Here is a 23064-nt window from a genome sequence, read left to right on the forward strand (position 1 = left end):
CTCAGATTAAACAGAGGTTTTTCAATTAATTGTATCCCATGAACTGCCCATTGAAAGTACATTTTAATTGGCGCAGAAAGTTCCCATTGGCACCCAGTCTAAAAACTAATGAAAAACCTGGGTAAATGAACTTTTCTGAACTCTCACAGACATCCATCAAAGAGAGCGAGAGACTAGTTTTATGCATTCATTTTTTTTCATAATCCTTTCTTTTCTTCTTTAATTCATTCAACCATTTCTCCTTAAATACAATTTCGCCATGACCATATATTGCTCTCATGTAAAATGTTTCGCAGATCAGTCCTTCATCAGGTACACATCTACATATAGGATGCCTCAACGCCAATTCTTATAGTCTCTTCCCTTTCCTTGTTATACAGGAGCTACTCAGCCATCCATACCGAGGTCCTAACAGGCTCGCTTGTTCACGGTAAGAACCCACCACAACTACCTAGTGCAAGATTCCCCATGCCTGCCTCATTACTAACACCCGTCTTTCTCCTCTCTCCCCTCCTTTGTGCAATCCCTTTTTGCAATATGCTGTTAAATAATCCTAATGCTCACTGTTATTTTTGTGTTTTGGCCACCTCACCAATACTGCTTACGACTCACGGTCAACTCAGGGTTCACTATGAAATACAAACCGTATACATGCTAAAAATGGCTAAATGATGTGTCTTCAACAATCTGTTTAAATATCCTACATGAATCTCTGCAACTGGGAATAATTAAAATACAAACACATGTTCAAATATCACCATGAAAATATGTCTCGCATGAGACTCACTCATGATACTTGCACACACTGTCACTATCACACAAATGCACAGCCTTGAGAAAGACCCTAGGTCGAAACACGTGTTGGCATTTCTAGATATGTGAAAAGCACATGGTGTATATGCAACTATATACAATCTTGTCTGCCCAACTTGGGCAACCATTGCGACTTGACCAACACACCATTAAAATTGACCAACCATAATCTTCCAATTGTGTCCAGCATTTTTTGGAGAGTCACTCAGGGTACTACTATACCACATGGCATCTGCCGTATCCAGCGCCATTGTAACCGAGGGTCAAGCACCCAATCTCCACTTTCATAACCACTGGGACTTCGGGAGCTCTGTCCCACTGGAACCTCAACACCAGGCTGCAGGGCAAAAATTGGCCAACCCAGAAAGAACAGATCAGCACGGGGGTCCGCCCTCCCTATATGCTCCCACCATCCTGATTAACTTAGTAGGAAATAGGCCTAAATATCAGACACACAGCCCATGAAATGCAGGACGGCGCCAATGCTTCCGTCCATCCGACAAGAGAGCATTATCTAAACAGCAAGATTTTCAGTCTTTTCTAAACACTACAGTCAAAATTATCTCCCTAAAATCGAGAGAAATGGTGCTCCACGTGATAAGAGTCATGAAGAATGCACATGTCTTCATCTGGGTCAATTCACTAGCTGGAATTTTTAGTTGACTGGTATTATCTGATCTTAATGTCCCAATACTCGATTTTCTGACCAATGCCTCACTCTGATAAAGAGGCTAGACCCAGTGAAACATTTATGGGTAATAACCAATCGACGGAAGTTAATTCTTGCGTCATTGGGCAGCCATTGTAAATGACGCCCGGCATCGGATATATGATGCCCTCTCTCTTAGACCAGTGATAACTCTCACTGCACTATTCAGAATGGTTTGCAGTTGAGCACATTCTCTTTTGCTGTGCGCGCAGCAGTCTGCAACAATAATCCATTTTAGAACTGATTATAGCTCTTGCCACAGGTTCACAATTAACTTTAGGCTGCTCACTTGTGCCCTCATATTCAATTTCTGGTTCAGGTAAGCCCCCAGGGCCTAATTCACGTACAGGTTTCCAATAGGATTGCATCATTATAAACTGCTTCTGTGAATCAGGCCCCCAGTGTTTTAACTTTTCTTTAATTTTTATATTACATCCTGCCACTTGGAAGTGGTTGTAGTCTGTTCCCAATTTGTGTATCTTCCACTCTGTACAAACCACCATCAGCTCAGTGTTTCCCTTATTCAATGCCAAACCATTGTTAATCATCCATAACTGGATGAGTCCATATAATTTATTGATGGTTTCCTCATCTTGCTTGTGCTTACCAAACAAAGGGATGACACATTGTGTGTCATCAGCATAATTGGTAAAGGCAACACTGTTTTCTACTAATAGGCTAAAAAGTGGCACAGTACAAATATTATAAAGAGAGGGAGATAGACAAGTCCCCTGATGCACGCCATATGTCAAAGGTACAGGTTGATTTTCAGCAACCTTGCTACAGACTCTGCAACATGTCTTACTAATCAATGAGTTAACATTGAGCTGCACTCTCTGAAGAACCTGCCACCTCCCTCAACCTGGTGACAAATAGTGCATGGTCCACCAGGTCAAAGGCAGCAGAAAGGTCCAATAGCATAAGTAGTGCAGGTTGCCCCTTACACGTGATTTGTAACAATCTGTATTTTAAGTCTAATATGGCTGTTTCTGTGCCATGGCTCTCCCTAAAACCTGACTACTACCTATTCATAATCCTGTTTGTCTTCAGACGGATCCCCAATTGTGTATATGCTACACGATCCAGGATCTTCACCGAAAAAGATGTATTAGTTGGTTTATCCGGACACAGGCCAGGCTTTTTTATTAGAGGAGTAAGCCAAGCATTCTTGATGCACCTTGGCATATAGCTTTCTCTAAATCAGGCATTTATACATTTGCACAAAGTCCCAATCAGCAGGGGAGGGCATGCCTGTATTACTATTGCAGGGTAAACATCCCCTTTGCACATTGTTAGGTTTAGATTGCTAATAAGTACTGCAAGTTCAGAATGTGTAATAGGTTTATAATAAAACTGATTCCCAGGTGCCAGGATTGTGCATATTGCAGGGGCTGAGCTGTCTGCTATAGGACCAATAATATTTTTATTTGTTTCAATGTTGAGTTTTATACGGTTGAGTTTTCCGCACATTGCTTCCTGTAAATCTTGAAGAGTTTCTTGGACTCAGACTGGGCTTTATCTGGCCTAGCATCGAAGGTGTTTTTTGTTGCCAGTTTAACTGCTTCTTTAAACTCTTTTGCTGCTGTCATCAAAGCCTCCTTATGATAATCATCGTGCAAGGACTTGCATGGGCACAGGCACTTGATTTTAGCGGATTTAAGGATTTCGAGATCTGGAGTAAACCTAGCATCCCAATGTCTTTCCACCACCTGCTTGTTTCTCAGTGGTGCTAAAGTATTTGTGGCTTTTTCTAGTGTCTGCTGATAAACAAAAACAATTTCATCTGCCAGATCAGGTTCATTCACATTCTCTGCCAGTCGTCTCAACCAAGGATCCATTGCCTCTAGAGTGAGTTTCTTTAGGTTCCTTGATATTAATGTTGCTTTTTATAGCTGCATTTCCAAAATTGTGAAGTGTATGAAAAGGTGATCATACCTTGGACATGGATAGGTCATAGGATCCGTAGTAGCAATGTTGTATGTGGCAACCCAGTCTAGGATATTCCCTTTTAATGTGCGTAGGCGTATTAACACATTGTTAGTAGCCAAGATCCCCCAATGTATCCACACGACATTTGACATGAGGGTCACACCTATTCTCCAGCCAGAAATTAACCCCCCCATCCCCCTCATGACCACAGCCTTGGTATTCCATTCGAGGGCAGGAATTAAAGTGGTACACAATTGTGTAGAGAAATCTGGCATGGAGGATGGGGGGTCTGTAAACTAGAAACATATTATAGGTAATTTCCGCATTGGTCCTAATTTTATTCTGCATCACCTCACTATCATTAAATTCGCGTGTCTCGGCCCTCCATACAACAAGTGTGCTTTTAAAGATAAAAGCAACCCCACCCCTTCTTCTATCAAGTCTGTCCTGATGCAAGATATCATAGCCTGATGGAAGAGCAAGAGTCAGCATAGGTCTTGCTGCAGCATGACACCAAGTCTCAGTGTGGGCACAGACATCAATATCTTGCTTAACAAAGTAAGTGGCAACATCTAAATCATGTTTCAGAAGTGACTGGGCCTCATTCCGAGTTCGGAGGTAACCACGCCGCTATTTGCGGCATGGCTGCCTCCAAACTCGTCCAAACTCCGGCCTGGTGAATGGAGTAATTACCGATCCATTCCGAGGTCGGAGGGACCGGTAATTCCCCATTCACCAGGGCCATTCCCCATTCCCATTTGAGCCCCTATAGGGCTCATTGGGAAGTGGGAAGGCGGCAATAACGGTACCGTAAATTACGGCACCGTTATTGACCCGGAGTCCCTTTGTGGGTCCCGTCCTTAACGCCTGCTAAAAGCAGGCGTTAAGGAAGGAACCCGCAAAGGGAACTCGTAGTAGGGCGGTAAAGGTTTAACGGCACCAGTCTCGTTACCGGTGACCGTTAACCCTTACCGCCCTACTCGGAATGAGGCCCTCTGACTGTTCAATAAAAGTACTTTCAGTTGAGTACTGATGTTAGTCTTCAGATATGCGTCTTTATTGTCTAGTAGTATGGCTTGTGGAGGATAAGTAACATCACACTGAGGGACTTTCTGCATCCCATCATTGTCCTTCTCCTTCCCAGTGAGTGTGATTGGCTGATCTAGTTTATTTCTTTCAACTACCTGTCTATTAATTAAATCAGGTTTACAGGCTGCAGATGTTTAAGGATTCGCTTCGTCAGAGACTGGCAACTCGTGCAAGGAAATATTTTCAGCCTCCTCGAGGTATCGCGCCACTATGGCTGATGTGCGTGCTCTAAGCGATAGGTAATCAGCCTCCTGTACAGCTTGTGAGGCTAGCTTAGCTCTTGTAGCATTAATCAATGCCATTGCCTGCATACTTAAAAAGAATACGGCTTACCGTAACTGTGTACAAAACAGCCGGATCAGGAGTCATGGGCACCACTGAGCACCACAGACCGCCCCAGACCGGCTGGTCCCTCTCGCCCCGGCGCTCTCACGCCTGAAATGCAAATATATTCCTGAGAAAACTACAATACTGAAGCTATTTGTATTTCGGTCCTATGCCGTGTTGCAAGCAACGTAAAAGGGTAACCCACCTTGCAACTCCCTCAGATAAACTGGCTAAACACTCAAATGCTATTTAAAAGTGCTAATCACACATTCACAGGCATACAATTAACAATTCATGTGGTCCTTTCTCCATTCTTCTCAATTTTGGAACTGAAAAAAGGCATGTGCCACTCCCGGCCTCAAGCTAGTCTCCAATATAGTCCTTCTGATTACCCAGATCTGGTTAATCCGATTCTTCGATTTCTTCTATGTTTGTAGGATGGGACTGCCTTGGGCCACTATGGTTTGGCTTCTGTGCTACTCGTTGTTCCCTTAGGCTTCCCGGGTGCCAGCATTTACTCCCCCCGCCCCACAAGGGTGAAAGTGCCTTATCAGCAGCATGGCTCAGCGGTATGGCAGTCGGCTCTCTCTGCAGTATTCCTTGACTCCAAACACTGGAGTATTTTGGGGTAGAAGGTTTTGTGAATCTGTGTAATGACTGGTGTATGAATCTTTTAACTCTTGAAGGACCTTAGAGTGTGCACTCACCACTGGTCACTCTCCCTCTGCCTCTCACTACTTAGTTCCTAGACCTCACCTCTTCCGTGTGAGGTAAAATGCAGAGAGGATACCTGAGGCTGAGTGACATAAACCATTCATGAACGTATACATTCAAAATAACTATTATTTCTCAACTGTCCCCACACACTCACCCCGCAGATGACAGTATCGGAGAGAGGACAAGGGGAGAAAGTTCTAGAAGTTACAGAATCTGAATATGACAACCCTCGCTTATTTTCCCAAATCCAAACAGTTGGATGCCACAATGAGGGAGGAGTAAACAGAACATGTACACAAATAAAGGAATCAACAGCCTTTATTAATAATTAAATAAAAGGTTGAGTTTGATAGGGAAAAGGACGTACAACACACAGAATGGGCCTACTTGACAGAGTGCCCGGTGCAAACCAATAAACAGAGTCACCTGTAAGCATGTTATTGCCTAACCAGCAGAGCTCAGGTATTCTGGCATCCCTGACATATGTTCGCCCCACCTAGTGACACGAATTCTAGGGTCAGGGCAGGGGCAGACAAACTCCAAAAGATCCCAAGTGAATATGTATCCAATCAAAGAAAGGAGATTCTTAAGGAAACAGCTACAGGTTGGAGCAATACAATAAATCGAATAAAGGACCTGTAATAAGGGTATTCGCATAACTGACCTGAAACATATGACCTAAAACATTTGGTTGAATGTTTTTGACCTTTTTTCGGTCAAATTTAATTAAATATATATATGGGTGTGGGTAAGGGTATAGATTAGGTTGAGGGGAAGGGGGGGTTCCGGGGGTCTCCCCCAGCATTTTAGACCAGAATAAAAGGTCAAATAAATGCAATCAAATGTAATAAGTCAAATGTTTTAGGTCAAATAGACCCACATTGTAATAAGAGGTCCTAATGCCTTGGGTCTAATGTCCAGTCTCTGTTCTAATCCACATAGTTCAGGGATGCTACACCAAGAGTACGTCCTTTGAACCCACTCAGGAGGTGTTTAAGTGTCCCAGCATGCATACATAGTTGGCGTTGGTAGGTAATTGCAAGGATGAGTAGCAATGCTGTGACTCTGTAGCCATGATGCACGTCTATCATGGCAATGCCTATCTATATAAGCCTTCTGCCCTAGGGGTATCCTAGTTCCATTATCATTGCAAAAATGTTCAGCTTTCCTCGTGCTCTACCTTGCAATTTCCCACTCTTGCAATGAGGGTCCCCTAGGTAGGCTCTCCCAACACTTGGTTCTTCGTTAGTCATCAAGTAATTATAACACACCAGACAAGGGTAGTGTTATTGGGTTTAAGCCTACTACAACAGGCTGAGCTTAAGCACTCAAATATTGAACAAGTGTTGTGTTAGATCTAGTGCCATTGCAGCTACTACCAATAGTTGATGGTAGCTTCTACTCTCTTGCTCCTTCTCTTCAATACTCGAGGGCTCTTGCCAGCATTTGGATAAGAACCCCTAGTAAACTCCTTATTCTGGACTCTTCCACAATCTTCAACCCTTTTGTTTGTGTGGCGTTTTTGCCTTAGTCTTCTCCTGTCTTTTAGCTCCCCTGCAAGCAATGCAATGTTTTTGGCTTGACCACCTCTGGTTCTTCCTCTTTCTCACCTACTCCTTTTACTGCTCCACCACTGAATCCCCGGAAAGCCTTAGTAATGCCCACAGTACTGTCTTTTTTCAGTTTCCTTGTATATTTTGGATTGTGCATTGTTTCGCACTTCTCCTGGGTTAAAGTGATTGGTGAGTCCTCATGGGTTCCACTTTCTTTCAGTGTCGTGTATTAGTTTCCCCATTATGGTCAGATGCTGCAGGTTTGTTAATCCCTTCAGTCCCTGCTCCGGCCCTAATGCCTAGAGGGTTCAAATAGCTTGTCCGCCAGCTTGAGATTTGGAACCAGTGCTGTGGTGGCCGGGCAATCCTGAATTGCGCACCTCCAAGATTGTCAATATGATTTCCCACAATGTTTGCATATTTCTGGGGTACTACCACTCTGTGTTGATGTCCCTACTTTGACTGCCACTGGGATTTCAACTGGCTCTGATAGACAACTTTGGGGCTTGCACACTTGAGGTGGGCATTTCCTGGAATCCTGCTCCGCTTGTGGACTCTTCAACATATCTCAGTGTGACCCACAAAGTCTTTCCATGCATTGTACCAATGTTTAATCCTTTCCGCCATTGGTTATCTCAGCATTTCCACCTCTGAGTAATATTGGTCATAGAGCGTGGTAGTCCTGGGTAGTCTGCATAAGATACATTTCCTGGTGGAACATTCTATAGTCCTTTCTTTGGAGTGATGGCTACATGGCATATAATGGCCACTCAAGCGGAGGCTTGGGGAGCTCTCGGGAGTCCCCCATATGCCACCTGCAGATGTTGCATCACCTCGATGGTGACTCCCCGTGGCCATTTGAGTCCCCCAGTACCCTTTAATGGTTGCTTCAAAGGAGGCATTGTCACATGGAACATTGAGTTTCCTTTTCGGTGGATATTATTCCTCTGCCTTTGCTACCATCATCCACATCTTCTACTTCCTCCCTACCCTCATATGCATCTTCTACTTCCCCCTACCCTCATCTGCATCTTCTACTTCCTCCCTACCCGCATTGTAATCTTCTACATCCTGTACTCTTATCAAACTATTCTACTTCCCCTTCCCTCATCTGCATCTTATACTTCCCCGCCCTCATCTGCATCTTATACTTCCTCCCTACCATTATCTGAATCTTCTGCTTCTCCCTACCCTTATCGGAAACTTCAACTTCCCCCTTCCCTCATCTGCATATTCTACTTCCACTTTGGCTTCATCTGCATCTTTTACTTCCTCCCTACCCTCATTTTAATCTTCTGATTCCCACTACTTTTATCCAAATCTTCTACTCCCCCTACCATCATCTGCATCTTCTACTTCCTCCTTACCCTCATCTGCATCTTCTACTCCCACAACCCTCATCTGCATCTTTTTCCTCCCTACCCTCATCTTAATGTTCTGCTTCCATCTACCCATATCCAAATCTTCTACTCCCTCTACCCACATCTGTATCATCTACTTCCTCTTCCTCCCTACCGTCATCCATGTGTTATACTCCCCTTACCCTCATCAACATCTTCTACATCCCCTACCCTCATCCAAATCTTCTACTTCCTTCCCTCCCTCATCTGCATCTTCTACTTACTCCCTACCCTCATCTTAATCTTCTACTTCCCACTGCTCTTATCCCAATCTTCTATTCCCCATGCCCTCATCTGCATCTTCTACTTCCTCCATACCCTTGTCTGCATCTTCTACTCTCCCTACTCACGTCTGCATCGTCTTCCTGTCTACCCTCATCTTAATATTGCACTTCCCTCTACCCATATACAAATCTTCTACTTCCCCTACCCTCACCTGAATCTTCGACTTCGTCCCCACCCTCATCTTCATCTTCTACTTCCTTCCTACCCTCATCAACATCTTCTACTTCTCCTACCCTCATCCCAATCTTATACTTCGTCCCCTCCCTCATCTTCATCTTCTACTTCCTCCCTATCCTCATGGAAATATTGTACTCCCCTACCCTCATCGAAATCCTCTACTTCCCCACATCCCTCATCAAAATAGACTACTCTGACTCCTCCTCCATATATTCTACTTTCCCCTTCCCTCATCTGCATCTTCTACTTCCCCCTACCCTCATCTGTATCTTCTTCTTCCTCCCTACCCTCATTCAAAATTTCCTGATATACTATAAGGTGGAAAGTAAGATAGTATGGGCAAATAAGAAAGTGTTGTGTTTCTTTAGGTTGCATCTCTAAGCAGAGTTGTGCCACGCATTGAGAGGGATTGAGTTCCTTTTGGATGTATCTATTAATATTATGATAAAGATTTGTTATTTATATAGCACTTTGGCCATAAAACATATTTACATACAATTATCACCCAACTAAAGTTAGTACTTGTTTATTGACCTCAGAAGGATTGAAGGCTTAGTTGACCTTGCTGGTATTCAAACCTGTGACCTGCAGATCACACACAGACTGCAGCAGTAAGTGCTCAACTCACTGAGCTATCTAACTCGCTGTGAGGAATTTGACCATCCCACTCTGAGTGTGCACTTACCTGGGATTTTTTTGAAATTTTAAATGAAATTGAATGATGGTAGATCAACCTCACGAAAATGTGTGAGGCAAATCTTCACACATGTTCCTATGCTCACTGCACAACATACACATATACCCATGTACTCTGGGTGGACGCTGCCTACAGGCACTGTCCCCCTTGTCATATTTAGTTGGAATATGACAGCCAACAGTAAATTAAGGCATCTCAGAAGGGGGAAGGCAAAACCTTCCTCCTGCCATGGCCAGCCTAATTAATTAACAAAGGCTCCATGGATCCACCCTTTCCTATGTTAGCTTCTGGTGGCAACCTCACATACTAATCTGAGTTAATTCAAACCGGACCACGGTAGGCCTGGTTGTAGGCTAATAAAGAACAGGAAAACCCCAACAACCTTTGATATGCAGTGTGTCAACCTGAAGCCAGCTCCTGCCTCTCAGTATCAAGGGCAATGACCTGTTATTTATTTATGTATTTTATTTATTTATTTGCATTTTAAAAGCACTCACACAGCCCGGGGTCATCAAGGTGCTGTTACTGGAATAGGTCTCTTAGTTGCATATTTACAACGCGCTAAATGCCCAGAGGTTTCTAAGCACAGGCCGGGTATCGAACCTGAGTTGCTTTGTGTTGTCTTGTTTCCAAAGTGAGCATGTTGCTGCTGAGCTATCCTCCTGGAAGTAGTTACCACAGCAGAGGAACCTCATTCAGAAGGTACGAGTATGTGGTTTGGCAGTGACCAAAAGTCTGGTCTCGACAAAGATTAAAGGGAGACCTGCTGCTTTAATCAGGAACCACAGAGAGCTCAATTAACCAGAGAGACCCTTTGATCCACAACAGACAGGAAGATGGGTGGGACTTAGTATTACATGTTTTCACCCCCCTTCCTTTTCTGTTTCAAAGTACTCTGGTTATGGCCTCATGCATAAAGGAGATTGTTTGTGGGGACCCATGATTGGTTCATTAAGGTAGGTTTAGCCTACACCAATCACTGGGGCCCATTTGGCTTTAAAAGAGGGTTGAGCCCCTCTTTTGAAAGATCATCTTAAGACTTTGCAAGCAGTAACAAGAAGAACTCATTAGGACCCTGACTGAAGGTGCAGTCTGCCTTACAGCTTCACCAGTGAAGGAAGGCTAGGATTTCCAAAGAGGGAAGGAAAGTCCCTACCGTAAACAGCTCCTCGGGAAGATAGGGAGTTACGGAATCCAGAGGACCATCACACAGTTCCAAAACCGGTACCCAGCCAGCACACAGCGTGCCCTGCTAGGCTCTGCAGCAAGCTGCCTAGGTGGGAAGTGCCAGAGAGTCTCTGAGCCAAACCAAGGACAAGGATATTGCCTACAACACTCTCCTCAGCGTTGGGCTCTCTACCTTAAAGGATGACATGAGCCCAGTGAAGAAGCTAGGAGGAGTGCATCGACAAGCCTCAACCAGCATCCAACTTAAAGGACATTTTCGAGCCAGTCAAGCACCTTGAGCTGCAACCAATGGCACTGCTGACTGTTGTTACGCCACAGTCGCTCACACCATCCAAGACGCGTTGACCAGTGCTTCAGATCCGCCAATCAGCACTGAGACAATGATTACTGACGCTTAGCCACTGTGTAGGCCAGCCTGCAGCCGTCCATCCAGCCTTCCTCACCAAACTGCCTGCTGCCTCATACCTGCAGCTGTTTCCTGTCTTGAACTCTGTCGCAGAAGCTGAAAAGCGCCCTGAAACTAACTCTACACTGTCGAGCACCAAGAACATCTACAAGCACAAGGTACTTTGTGGTTCTGTCCGCCTGGTCCTTCTTTGTGCTGAAACCAAGTATCCTTGAAATACTGTGATTCATTGCTTTACCAGCTACCCTCCTGTCAGTATCAAGAGTGCATCCCTTTTCCTTCTTGAAACTGTCTGTCCTCTGCATTCCTTTACAGGGTGGGTTGTATTGTGTAGTATGCTAGAACTGTCTGTTCAATGATAATAAAGTTGACATTTTTATACAACCTTAACTGGACAGTTCCTTTTATCATTGGATAATAATTGTATTTTCTCTGTATTGCTACTAACCAATGATCCACAACCTTGCAGAGATAAGCCTGCCGTTCATCCACGTTACCAAAATTGGACAAGGACGTTTATAATTTGCTTGTTTCCAATCTATTTGGATCCCTTCTAGTGTACTAGAGGTGTGGGACTGATTGATGGTTTAGAAACTGATATTCATCCCTGGGCCCCTGGTGCCCCGGAAGTTGATACGTCACACCCGCCATATTAAAAGGCCACCCACCACATTCTGACATGATATCCTTCATTTTTCCCCTCTCTACTCACTTGGTCACTGTTACCTCTCACTCCATTTTCCCTCAATTCCTCTTTTTTTTGTAAATTGTGTGTCCCTCTCGCTGTCTGCTAACTTTCCCTTCTTTGTTACAATTCTACTCTCAATGCCTTGGACACACTCTTTATCTTGCAATTCCCGGTTCCTTCAAACTTTCCTACTCTACCAATAACCCTCGGACCTTGTCTTATCTGCTTTGACCCCCCTCACAATTTCATCCACTCTTCTTTTTCATGTTTCCTTCTCCCTTTTCTTTAATCCCTGCACTGCCCTGTCCTCTGTCAGTTTCCTCACTTCTCTTATTTTTTACCCTTTGCCCTGTATCATCCTAAATCCTTGGTCAAATTCTACTATCTGATTTTAGGATAGCAGCACCAAATGCGGGTGAGGGCAGTTCATCTAAATGGGATTTATCCATGTAGCAAATCGTTATTATGAAAGCCTGATGCGATTGGGGGCCTTTATGGCTGAACTATGAGACCCCTGACATAAATCCTGTGCATGCCCACTCCTCTTTCCATTATCCTCCAATCCCCACTCTCCTTTTCCCGTTTCTTCCTCATACCTCCTTTAAGCCTCATCTACATCTCACTCCTCCCCACCCACCGTATTCCTGTTGTCACCCGATCATATTCCTTAAGGAAATTTGTTTCTTCACTGTTCTGTTTGTTTTTTCAGTTGGCAAAACATTAGATTTCTCTCTAGCAATTATGGTTAATTTCATAACCAGCGCACTAATTGGATCGGTCTCCAATGTGATATTCTTGCAGGATGGCGAGGCATAAACGTTTTCCCGAGATCCCCTCTGTAAGCGCATTGTTTACATCTAAGTTGTGCTGCCTGAAAGTGGAAGGATCGTGCCATGCCCGTGGAGAGAGGCATGAGGCAGTAGGGATAAAGCGTGATGGACATACTAGGCAGAGGCGGCTTCGCAGGACGCGCCACCTCTAGCTCTATGCAGGTAGATGATGATATTAGCACCAGTTCCTCAGACACAGAGCTAACCGCCCTAGCTGCAGCAAGTGCTATTTTGATTGGCTGTCTCATTAGAATGGGGATGGTGCTATACTGACTTTGTTCGAGTATGCACAGATGCTGCCTAATATTGATAGAGAGAGTATTCAGAGGTTCTGGTCTTAGAAGTCCATGCATGTCCGTCTTATGATGGCAAGGATGCATAGTTTATACAGAGGTTAGGCAACCAGTGCTTCTCCGGGTGGTTTGGCCTATAGCTTCCATCACCTCTAGTCACTGCAGTTAATGGTGTGCAATAGTGGAAAACATATGGAGAGATGCAGTTGGCAAACCCCTTTCATATAGGGTTAAATGCTACTGGATCTGCTCTCTTCTTGCTTGGTCATTGGTGTCAAGTGTTTGGCCATGCAGATTGGGACAGCGCAGAGAAAAATCAAAATAAAAAGTCAACTGTGACAACTGTCAAGAGAAGGTTGTCCCAATTACTGTGACGACTCAAATGTCGCTCAGAAACAGCACACCGGTGTAGTTGGGATCTGGTTAAACTATCACTTTCCTTACTGAAGCACTATTTGGGGTCTGGCAAGTGTCCGTCCATTACCCCCTCCTGTTCTTGACACATGGGACATCTCTGAGAAATCTTGAGTAGAAATGGCATAAGCCTGTACCAGCGAAATGGCCATACCCAGATCTACAGCCATGAAATCCTCAAAGTCCCCTGCTGAAAGGTGATTCTGCCTCACTGTCATCCAAATCTACAGCCATGAAATACTCAAAGTCCCCTGCTGCAAGGTGATCCTGCCTCACTGTCATCCAAATCTACAGCCATGAAATCCACAAAGTCCCCTGCCACCAGGTGATTCTGCCTCACTGTCGTCCAAATCTACAGCCATGAAATCCTCAAAGCCCTGTTGCAAGGTGATCCTGCCTCACTGTCATCCAAATCAACAGCAATGAAATCCTCAAAGTCCCTTGCTGCAAGGTGATCCTGCCTCACTGTCATCCAGATCTACAGCCATGAAATCCTCAAAGTCCCCTGCTGCAAGGTGATCCTGCCTCACTGTCATTGGGATGCAGAGGAGGATCCACATCCTTAAACCCAACCGCAAGAACAGACTACCGCTCCTTGGTCGCCGCATCCGTGCCCCGAACTAGATAGCAACTTCCAGATGCACAAACACAATGTGCAAACTACCTTCATCAACAACCACTACGGCTAGAACCCTAAAGGAAATAACAAATGACCATGCAGTGGTTTGAAGTAGCAGGCAGCAAACGCCCATCCAGCTGAGCTATAGCAGAATAAGGTGGCTTCCATAAGAGGGTTGCCTTATTGCAAGATGCCCACCCACCCTTTTCAATCTTCACCCTGCTGAGTCTATGACCAACTATCATAAATCAAACAGTGGTGGCTAGACATGGGAAGAGGGTGGGCATACAGGCCTCATCCAATCCCCCATCAATTCCAGTCAATGAGTTCAGGTGTCTGAACAGCAGACCCTACAGTCCCATTTACTGGTAGGACCCAAGTATCCAAGAGGGTAGGACACAGCCAGTTTGTGGGAGATTGGAGCGCAGGTTGCAGCATGGAGTCATTTGAAGAAAGGGAGAAGAGTGACACAAGATGCATGGAGCTGAGAAAGGAGGCTCTGGAGTAGGGAAAAGGCGATGAGAGTGGAGGAAGGGGGAAAGGGAAGCGAAATGAAGGCACAGGCAGAGGGAAAGTCCAGGAGCGAGGATGAAGGAGAGGGGAAAGGAAGGCCCTCGAGAAGGAACAGACCAGGAGAGTGGGGAAAGTTGGAGGGAGCAGGGAAATGAGAGCACAGGAGGGGGGAAAGACCAGGAGAGGGGATAAAGGAGAATAGAAAGAAAGACACTGGAGAAGGAACAGACCAGGAAAGTGGAAGAAGGTGGATAGAGCAGGGAAAGGAGACCACAGGAGGAGGGAAAAGCCACGAGAGAGATGAAGAAGAAGGGAAAGGAATGCACTGGAGAATGAACAGACCAGGAGAGTGGAGGAAGGTGGAGAGATCTGGGAAAGGAGAGCAAAGGAGGCAGGAAAGATGAGGAGAGGGGATGAAAAAGAAGGTAAAGGATCAGGCACTGGAGAAGGAACAGACCAGAAGAGTGGAGGAAGATGGTGAGACCTGGGAAAGGAGAGCCCAGGTGGAGAAAAAGACCAGGAGAGAGGATGAAGGGGATGGGAAATTAAGGCACTGCAGAAGGAAAAAACCAGCAGAGTGGAGGAAGGTGGATAGAACAGGTAAAGGAGGGCACATGTGGGGGGAAGACCAGGAGAAAGGATTAAGGAGAAGGGAAAGGAAGGCACTGGAGAAGGAACAGAACAGGAGACTAGAGGAAAATGGAAAGAGCCGAGAATAAAGGTGCAGCAGAGGAAAGATCAGGAGCGAGGATGAAGGAGAAGAGAAAGGAGGGCACTAGAGAAGGAAAAGACCAGGAGAGTGGAAGAAGACGAAAAGAGCAAAGAAAGTAGGTCACAGGAAGAGGAGAAGACAGAGAGAGCATGAAGGTGGAGAGAGCAGAGAAAGGAAGGGACTGGAGAAGGAACAGACCCGGAGAGAGGATGAAGGAGAAAGGAAAGCAAGGCAGAGTAGAGGAAAAACACCAAGAGACTAGAGGAAGATGGAAAGAGCAGAGAATGAGGGCACAGTAGGAGGGAATAACAAGGAGAGTGGATGAACTCGAAGTGAAGACAAGGAGAGACAGAGAAGCTCAAGAGGGAGGTTGGAAGAAAGCAATAGATGGCTGAAGTCATCAGAGGAGCATTGGAGATGAGGACATGTGGTGGAGGTGGGCAATGAGGTCCATGGAAAGATACCAGCCTTGGCCAATCAAGCCAAAAGGGCCAATTCTGGAAAACATCTGTGAGACATGTGAGAGACAAGTGGGGCCAGAGCAGTGGCACAGCCAGGCGTTCCGGGCTAATGCAGCTAATGCAGTTGAGATCCATGTTGACCTGAGTCTGAAGAGCGGTGGGATAAAAGCCTAAAGACAAAAAGCAAAGTGGATAAATACAAGTGAGAAGTGGTGCAGTCTAGACAGCTACCATAGTCCAAGTTCTGGTGGGGCAAGAATGGCCACCAATGAGTATGATTTGCAGGAGGAGAGCTCACTAAACCCAGGAACAAGATCCCCATTTGCTGGAGGGCGGAGGCCTGGGCGGTCACAAGCACTTCAGCCTGACAATCGAGATGAAAAGGTGGCGAAAAATACCAACCCTCATCAGGCAGCCAACTGACCCAGTTCCAGAAGGGCCAGTGCTTGCTAGAAACTTTCACTGGCGGGTTCCCAAACCTACGAGCGCCAGAGATGTGTGAGTGACTGTGTACACCTTGTCAGGAGAACACAAACCTATCCATGAACTGCTGTAATGCACAATGTGTTTGGATTCAGGACCACAGTCCTCATCTCACAGTGGGCCTACACGTGCTTTGCTTTACCGTGGACCTCCCTCAGTGATAATGGAAAGCCACTCCATTAAGGCCTTACTCCCACTGTGATTATGTGCATATGAAACCCTCCTTGTGCTTCACTTATTGTGTGCCCGTCCTTTGTCTTTCCAGTTGCCAGTGACAGCTCAGAGATGTCTTTGGGGACAGAAGAAACTATGATGAGCCAAATGCCTGAGCACTTTAGAGCAACATTAGACTTATCAGACAATCAGCAATGGTCATCAGACTATGTCACAGAGGTGAGGCAGGGTCGCTGAAAGAGACCTGTTATAGGTTTGTATTTCTTGTAGAATTCATAGAACTCAAGTTCACGTGTTAGTCCGTGTGAGACAGCCCCACCAGAGAAACCATGTAGAGAGAATACAGTTTCTTCTTTATTTTGATTGTCACGTGACTGACTGCACGAGGCAGTCAAAATCACAACACAATGCGTAGTGGAAGGGTGTCTGTACGTAAATGGCAAGGCACTTTGTGCGGGAGGAGGCACGCCGCTCACACGAGTTGCACCTCGTGGAGAAGTGCATGCACAAAATCGTTGTTATAAACATATTTTAGCAAAAAGCAGGAGTGCTAGTGATAAATCTAACATACTTTCGGAATTAAAGTCCTGCCGTAAAACACACATCAGTGTTTGCGTTTTAGAAACAACGACTCATAACTAGGGTGACCAGGCCACTGACATAGAAGTAGGACTACTGTTTAGAGTAGACACATAGGACTCCAATGAAACGGTAGTCCTACTTCTATGTCGGCGGCGTTTTCAGCGCAAAGTAGATGTAATTACGTGCTCATTGAAAGCTCAAGCTCTCATTTAGGGTGACCAGTCATCCCGGGTTTCCAGGAACAGCATGGGGAAATCACCCTTTGTTCCCGGTCCCTGGACTTTTTTAATGTTACAAACCCCGTCCAGGGTTTGCAAGGGTGTGTGGCTTTGGTACAGGTTTTTGCAGGGACCTGATTTCGAAATCACGAAATCGGGTCATGTTGCAAATCTTCCTGCATGAATGGAGGCGTGAAATGCTTTTCACGCCTCCATGTCCTCCCCCTTCCTCTCCCAGGGCTCTCTCCCAATGAGAGGGGTGTGCCTGTGAGCAAACCCCCTCCTCCGCAACAGGCCAGCGACATAGAAGTAAGACTAACAACGTATTTGTTTGTAGTTACTTTAGTCCTACTTTTATTTCCATGACCTGTCCCGGTTTTTTAAAAAAAATCTGGTCACCCTAGTCTCATTGGAGATGGGAAGTCATGGAGGAAGGGGGAGGGTATGAAAGGCAAGCGAAACTCAAGCGTTTCATGCTCTACCCCTGCCCTATTTCGGCATTTGTTTGTTAGTAACTAGCAAAAACATGGACAATAGCCAGTCATCCCCAAATCCTGGGACAGGGTCTCAAAACTCAAAAAAGTCTTGGGACGCCAGGAACGAGGGCAAAATACCGGGACGGTCCCATCAAACCGGGACGTCTCGTCACCCTACTCATAACCTTTGTGCAGGACAAGAGGAAACAAGAGATTGTGCAAAAGCAAGCCTAAAAGCAGGAGGGACAGAGAAAGAGGGTCGATAGGCACGGAGTCCCCATACAGGAACAGCAAAAGGGGGAGAGAACCAGGGTGACCGAAACGGCCTCTTACAATCTCAAGTGTCAGAAACCCCTGCAGTTAGTGTTACGAAAAGGACTCCATGTCGATGTCCATAAATTTAACTTCGTATGATTCTACTCAAGGAGCCCCATCTGTGTATTGGCGGGGGGTTGACACACACACACACACATGAGTAGCTGCTCTGCTCTTGTTTTTCTCTGCACGCTGTGTCTTTATACGTGCAGCACTGTAACAGCTCAAGCAAGCAAAGAAAAACCACAGGACTGGTTGAGTCATTCACAGTTGAAGGGGACAACTTCAGGGGGGTGGGTGGGTGTGTGTGTTAATCCATGCACCTTAAAATATCGCACAGTAAAATATCTTACGCTAAAAAAATAACACGGAAAGCAATTTCAAGGTGAACATCACAAATAGAAGGATAGTTGCTCTGCTTCAGGGATCTGGGCGTCAGCAGTAACTGTATTGTTTTTAGGGAGCCACTAAGCCTTACATGAGATCTCCAGAAACAGATGTGTGTTCTCCTGTGGGTTGACTTTGTAATTTAAAAGCAGGCTGTCCGTAATGTGTTAATGTCTCTCTTTTCCTTTTTACACATTTAGTTTTAGGCACGTTCCAGATCCATGAATTCATTTTGTTTTCAAGTTTTTAACTTGCCAAAATTGCAAAGTTTCTAAAGCAAGCATAAGTCTCCCATCACCACACCTGGAAATAACCCTGAGCCTCACTCCCAATGAGATCACTGCTGAGAAACACATGACTCACCCAGGCAATCAGGAGGTAGACACTTGTTCAGGGCCATACCACAGAGGTTCTTTTTCCTCCGTATGGGAGAAAGGAAGTGGGAGTGCAGGTGTGAGCTGGAGGCCGGTGAGACCAGAACAGGGAGGTAGGCCATAAGAGCTGAGCAGACAGGTTGGGGAACTGGAAAGACTTTAGAGACCAGGGGGGCCATAGCACTGACATGGTGAGAAGGCTACAAACTAAAGGACCTGAGAGGGGAGCAGACCCAAGGGGAGAGCCAGACCCTGAGAGGTTCCATGTGATAATGTCCCCACCAAAATGTCGCCATGCAACAAATTCACCGAAAAATTGCTGTTTTTTTTGTGGAGACATTATTACATGGAACATGCAGGGGAAACCCATGCAACCCACAAAACGTTTTTTTTTCAATGGGAGTGTGGCACACCCCTGCAACACCCACTTTCTCAGTCCCTATATATATATAGTCACCTATATAATGTCGTCACAAACTTTTCCCGCAACATTATGTACGGCAACTGTATATATAGGGACATTATTACCTGATACCCCCTGAGACAGAGGGGAAGAGCCAGATTCCCAGAGAAAAACTTGAAAGCCTGATAGGGCATATACACCCAGAAACTGGAGGAAGCCAGAAACTAAGGGAAAGAGATCATTAAGAGTCTCCTAAGGGCCCTATTTAAGACGGCCATGGAAACCAGATACAGAGGAATAGAAACAAATAAAGCCTGCTGGTAGCAGCTATGTGCCAGACACTGCTAGACACAAGGCACAGAGTAGGAGAGGGAGACATAACGCTACTGAGGACTACATCTCAGAACCTGGCAGGAGCCACAGACCAAGAAGGAGAACCCCAAGGCAGAAAAGGACTCAATGCTTTGGCCAATGAGGGTGACACCGGCAGGTGGGTTAGATTAATGTAGCTTGCCAGCTGCCCTTGGCAAGAGGGAATACATACTTACTGGTAGGAGAATCAAGACAAATGCTGGGTGCAATGCCCAGGGGACCGAGAAGCACCCTGGACATGTACTGATCACTATATCCTTGGCACTGTGAATTCAAAGAAAGGGGTGGACGATATTACCCTGTGACAGAGAAGACAAGAATCGTATTAGATGCTATGTTCCTGGGAGTGAGAAACCAAGAAGTGTTTGGAGCACTATTCCACTTTAACTGGGAAGTCAGGGAACGAGGTGAGTGATAGTACCCTGTGACAGAGAAGACAAGAAGCAAGCTGGGTGCTATATTTCTGGGACTGAGAAACCAAGAAGTGTGCAGAGTTTTATACCACTGGGATGGTGAAGTCAAGGGGTGAGATGGGTGATATTACCCTGAGACAGAGAAGGCAAGGCACTTGCTAGGTTCTGTATCCCTGGAACTTTGGGGTCAGGGAACGAGGTAGGTGATGTAACCCTGAGACAGAGGAGACATGAGACATGAAGCCAGCTTGGTGCTATATCCCTGGGACTGGGAAACAGAGAAGTGTGCGGAGCACCATACCCTATGGATGGTGAAGTCAAGGAGGGAGATGGGTGATAAAATCCTGAGACAGAGAAGACCAGAAGCTAGCTGGGTTATTTATCCTTGGCACTATGAAGTCAAGGGGAACGATGGGTGATAAAACCCTGAGGCACAGAAGATAAGAAGCTAGCTGGGTGCTATATTCCCAGGACTGAGAAACCAAGAAGTGTGCAGAGCACAATACCCCAGTGACGGTGAAGTCTAGGAGTGCAGTGGGGGATATAACCCCGAGACAGAGAAGACAAGATGCTAGCTGGGTTCTATATCCCGGGAATTTGAGGTCAAGGAACAAGGTAGGTGATATAGCCCTACGACAGGAAGCACTTTGGGTTCTATATCTCTGGGACCGAGAAACCAAGACGTGTGCAGAGCACTATACCCCATTGACGGTGAAGTCAAGGTGTGAGATGGTTGATAAAACCCTGAGACAGAGAAGACAAGAACCCAGCTGGGTGCTATAATCCTGGGACTGAGAAACCAAGAAACATGCAGAGCACTATTTCTTATTTATTTTATTTTATTGTTAATTTATAACACGCTTAATACCAGCAAGTGGTTTCTCAGCACAGGATTGGGAATCGACTCTGCGTTGTGCCACATTGTCTTGCTTGAGCACTATATCTCTAGGACTGTGAAGCCAAGGAGTGAGGTGGATGATATAACCCTTTGACTGTGAAAGCAAGATGTGTGCTGGACACTGTATCCCTGGGACTCGGAAGACAGGAAGCAAGCCGGGAGCTATAACCTTGAGACACTAAGCTCTGATCCAGAAAGTGAACAGACACTTTATCCCGAAGACTGGGTTATACCAGGGAATCCTGGAATAAACTGTGGTACCTAGATAGTTGTCCATCCTGACAACGTTAGTAATAGTTTGTGTTACCTAGATAAACTATCCAGAGGATAAGGAAAGATAGCGGATAAAGGTCAGTGCTCTAGGTGAGAAGAGCTTACAACAGCCCTGAGTTATCTATCCTGACACTGTGGCACAGCTCTACCCTTTTGAGCTTGAAGTAAAGCCTTTAGGCCATATTGAAGTAGATACTGCCTACCCTGTGGTGCTTGATCAGGAAAGGTGTAGCACTACACTGCTGTTTCATGTGCTGTGGTGATTCTTGGTCGCACTAGATGACTTGACAAGGTTATCAAACATATGAGGATACATTTCAGATGATCCCTCAGGGCAGCAGTTTAACCCACGCCGACATTTTAACTAGCGTTTGGAATAATGTACCACCATTGAAGCCCTGGAAGCTTTTTGGAAGATCCTGGTCCACTGATCATCCAAAAATGTTTTTTCCCAGTGCCTATATTCCCTATATAATTTGAATTTGGGAATTTGTCCAAAGCAGAACAAGAAGTGCTTTAAATACTCTGGACATGAATCGGCTTCACTCCTCTGCCACCATTGAGGATCTCTCCTGCGGAGAACAAACTCTGGGATGAGAAATTGTGGAAGCTGTTCTGCTCCTGCTTGCAGCCTAGAACAGCCTGGTTAGCTTGACACCAACTACTACTTCCCACTTCCCAGGTTGTGTGGCACCATTCAAACATACCTTTGGGTCATGAACTCTGGAAATGTGTATGAGCGATCATTAGAAAATCTCGACAGCACATGTGAAGTAATACTGGGTTGCACACAATGGATAGGAATGTAGAGTGAAGTCAGAGTTGCAGCAGGCTATGTACCCTCCCCCCGCCCACAGAGGTGACTCCTGCTTACTGATTAGTTGATGATTCCCAGAGGCTGCTTTTTTCTCTCATTTGCCAACATTTGTGTCTGTGCAAGCATCCAGCTTGCTGCTTGACTAGGAGAAGCCTCTGTAGGATCAGAAAGAATATGGATATTGTTCTTCTTTTAAGACACCAATGGTAGTATGATATTAAGTACATTTATTGTATTGGTTTTCAATATGCATGCAACTACCTATACATTTCTCAAAACCTCACAGGAGCTACTGTGGGGGAAATGAGTTTCTTAGATCTAAGGCATATGATCTTGTCTCTTAGATCTTGAGGCATTCGGTCTAGTGTCTTAGATCTTGAGGCATACGGTCTAGTGTCTTAGATCTTGAGGCATAAGGTCTACTGTGGGTGACCTCTGTCTCTTAGACCTTGAGGCATACAGCCTACTGTTAGGGACTTGAGGCTCTTCAATCTTGAGGCATATGATTTACTGCTGGGGACATGAGTCTCGTAGATATTGAGGCATACAGTTTACTGAGGGGACTGAGTCTCTTAGATCTTGAGGCATTTGGTCTACTGCGGAGGGACATGAGTCTTTTTGATCTTGAGGCAAATGGTCTACTGTGGGTGATGTGAGTTTCTGAGATCTTGAGGCATACAGTCTATTGTGGGGACATACGTCTCTTGGATCTTGAGGCATATGGTCTACTGTGGGGATGTGAGTCTCTTAGATGTTGAGGCATACAGTCTACTGCAGAAGACACGACTCTCTAAGATCCTGAGGCATACGGTCTGCTGCAGGGGACATGGAACTCTTAGATCTTGGGGCATCTGATCTACTGAAGGGGCCATGAGTCTCTAATATCTTGAGGCATAGTCTCTTCTTTCAGATCTTGAGGCATACTGTCTGCTGCAGGGGACGTGGAACTCTTAGATCTTGAGGCATATGGTCTACTGCGGGGGACATGAGTCTCTAAGATCTTGAAGAATATGGTCTACTGCGGGGGATGTGATTCTCTTAGATGTTGAGGAATACAGT

The 23064-nt window shown here is 45.5% G+C and overlaps 1 protein-coding gene across 6 annotated transcripts in view; it reads left to right on the plus strand.

The window, feature by feature from the left end:
- LINGO1 (leucine rich repeat and Ig domain containing 1) overlaps window positions 1–23064 on the plus strand; it is a 6683609-nt gene that overhangs the window by 6481687 nt on the left and 178858 nt on the right. For 3 of the 6 annotated variants that reach the window (XM_069624568.1, XM_069624570.1, XM_069624569.1), the window contains one exon: window positions 381–430. The exons of the other annotated variants lie outside the window; for them this stretch is intronic. The gene's annotated coding sequence lies outside the window, so the exon portion shown is untranslated. The remainder of the gene's footprint in view (window positions 1–380; window positions 431–23064) is intronic. 6 annotated transcript variants of the gene reach the window in all.

Source organism: Ambystoma mexicanum, chromosome 11 (assembly GCF_040938575.1).
Source record: "Ambystoma mexicanum isolate Mex_15411 chromosome 11, UKY_AmexF1_1, whole genome shotgun sequence".
Lineage (NCBI taxonomy): Eukaryota > Metazoa > Chordata > Amphibia > Caudata > Ambystomatidae > Ambystoma > Ambystoma mexicanum.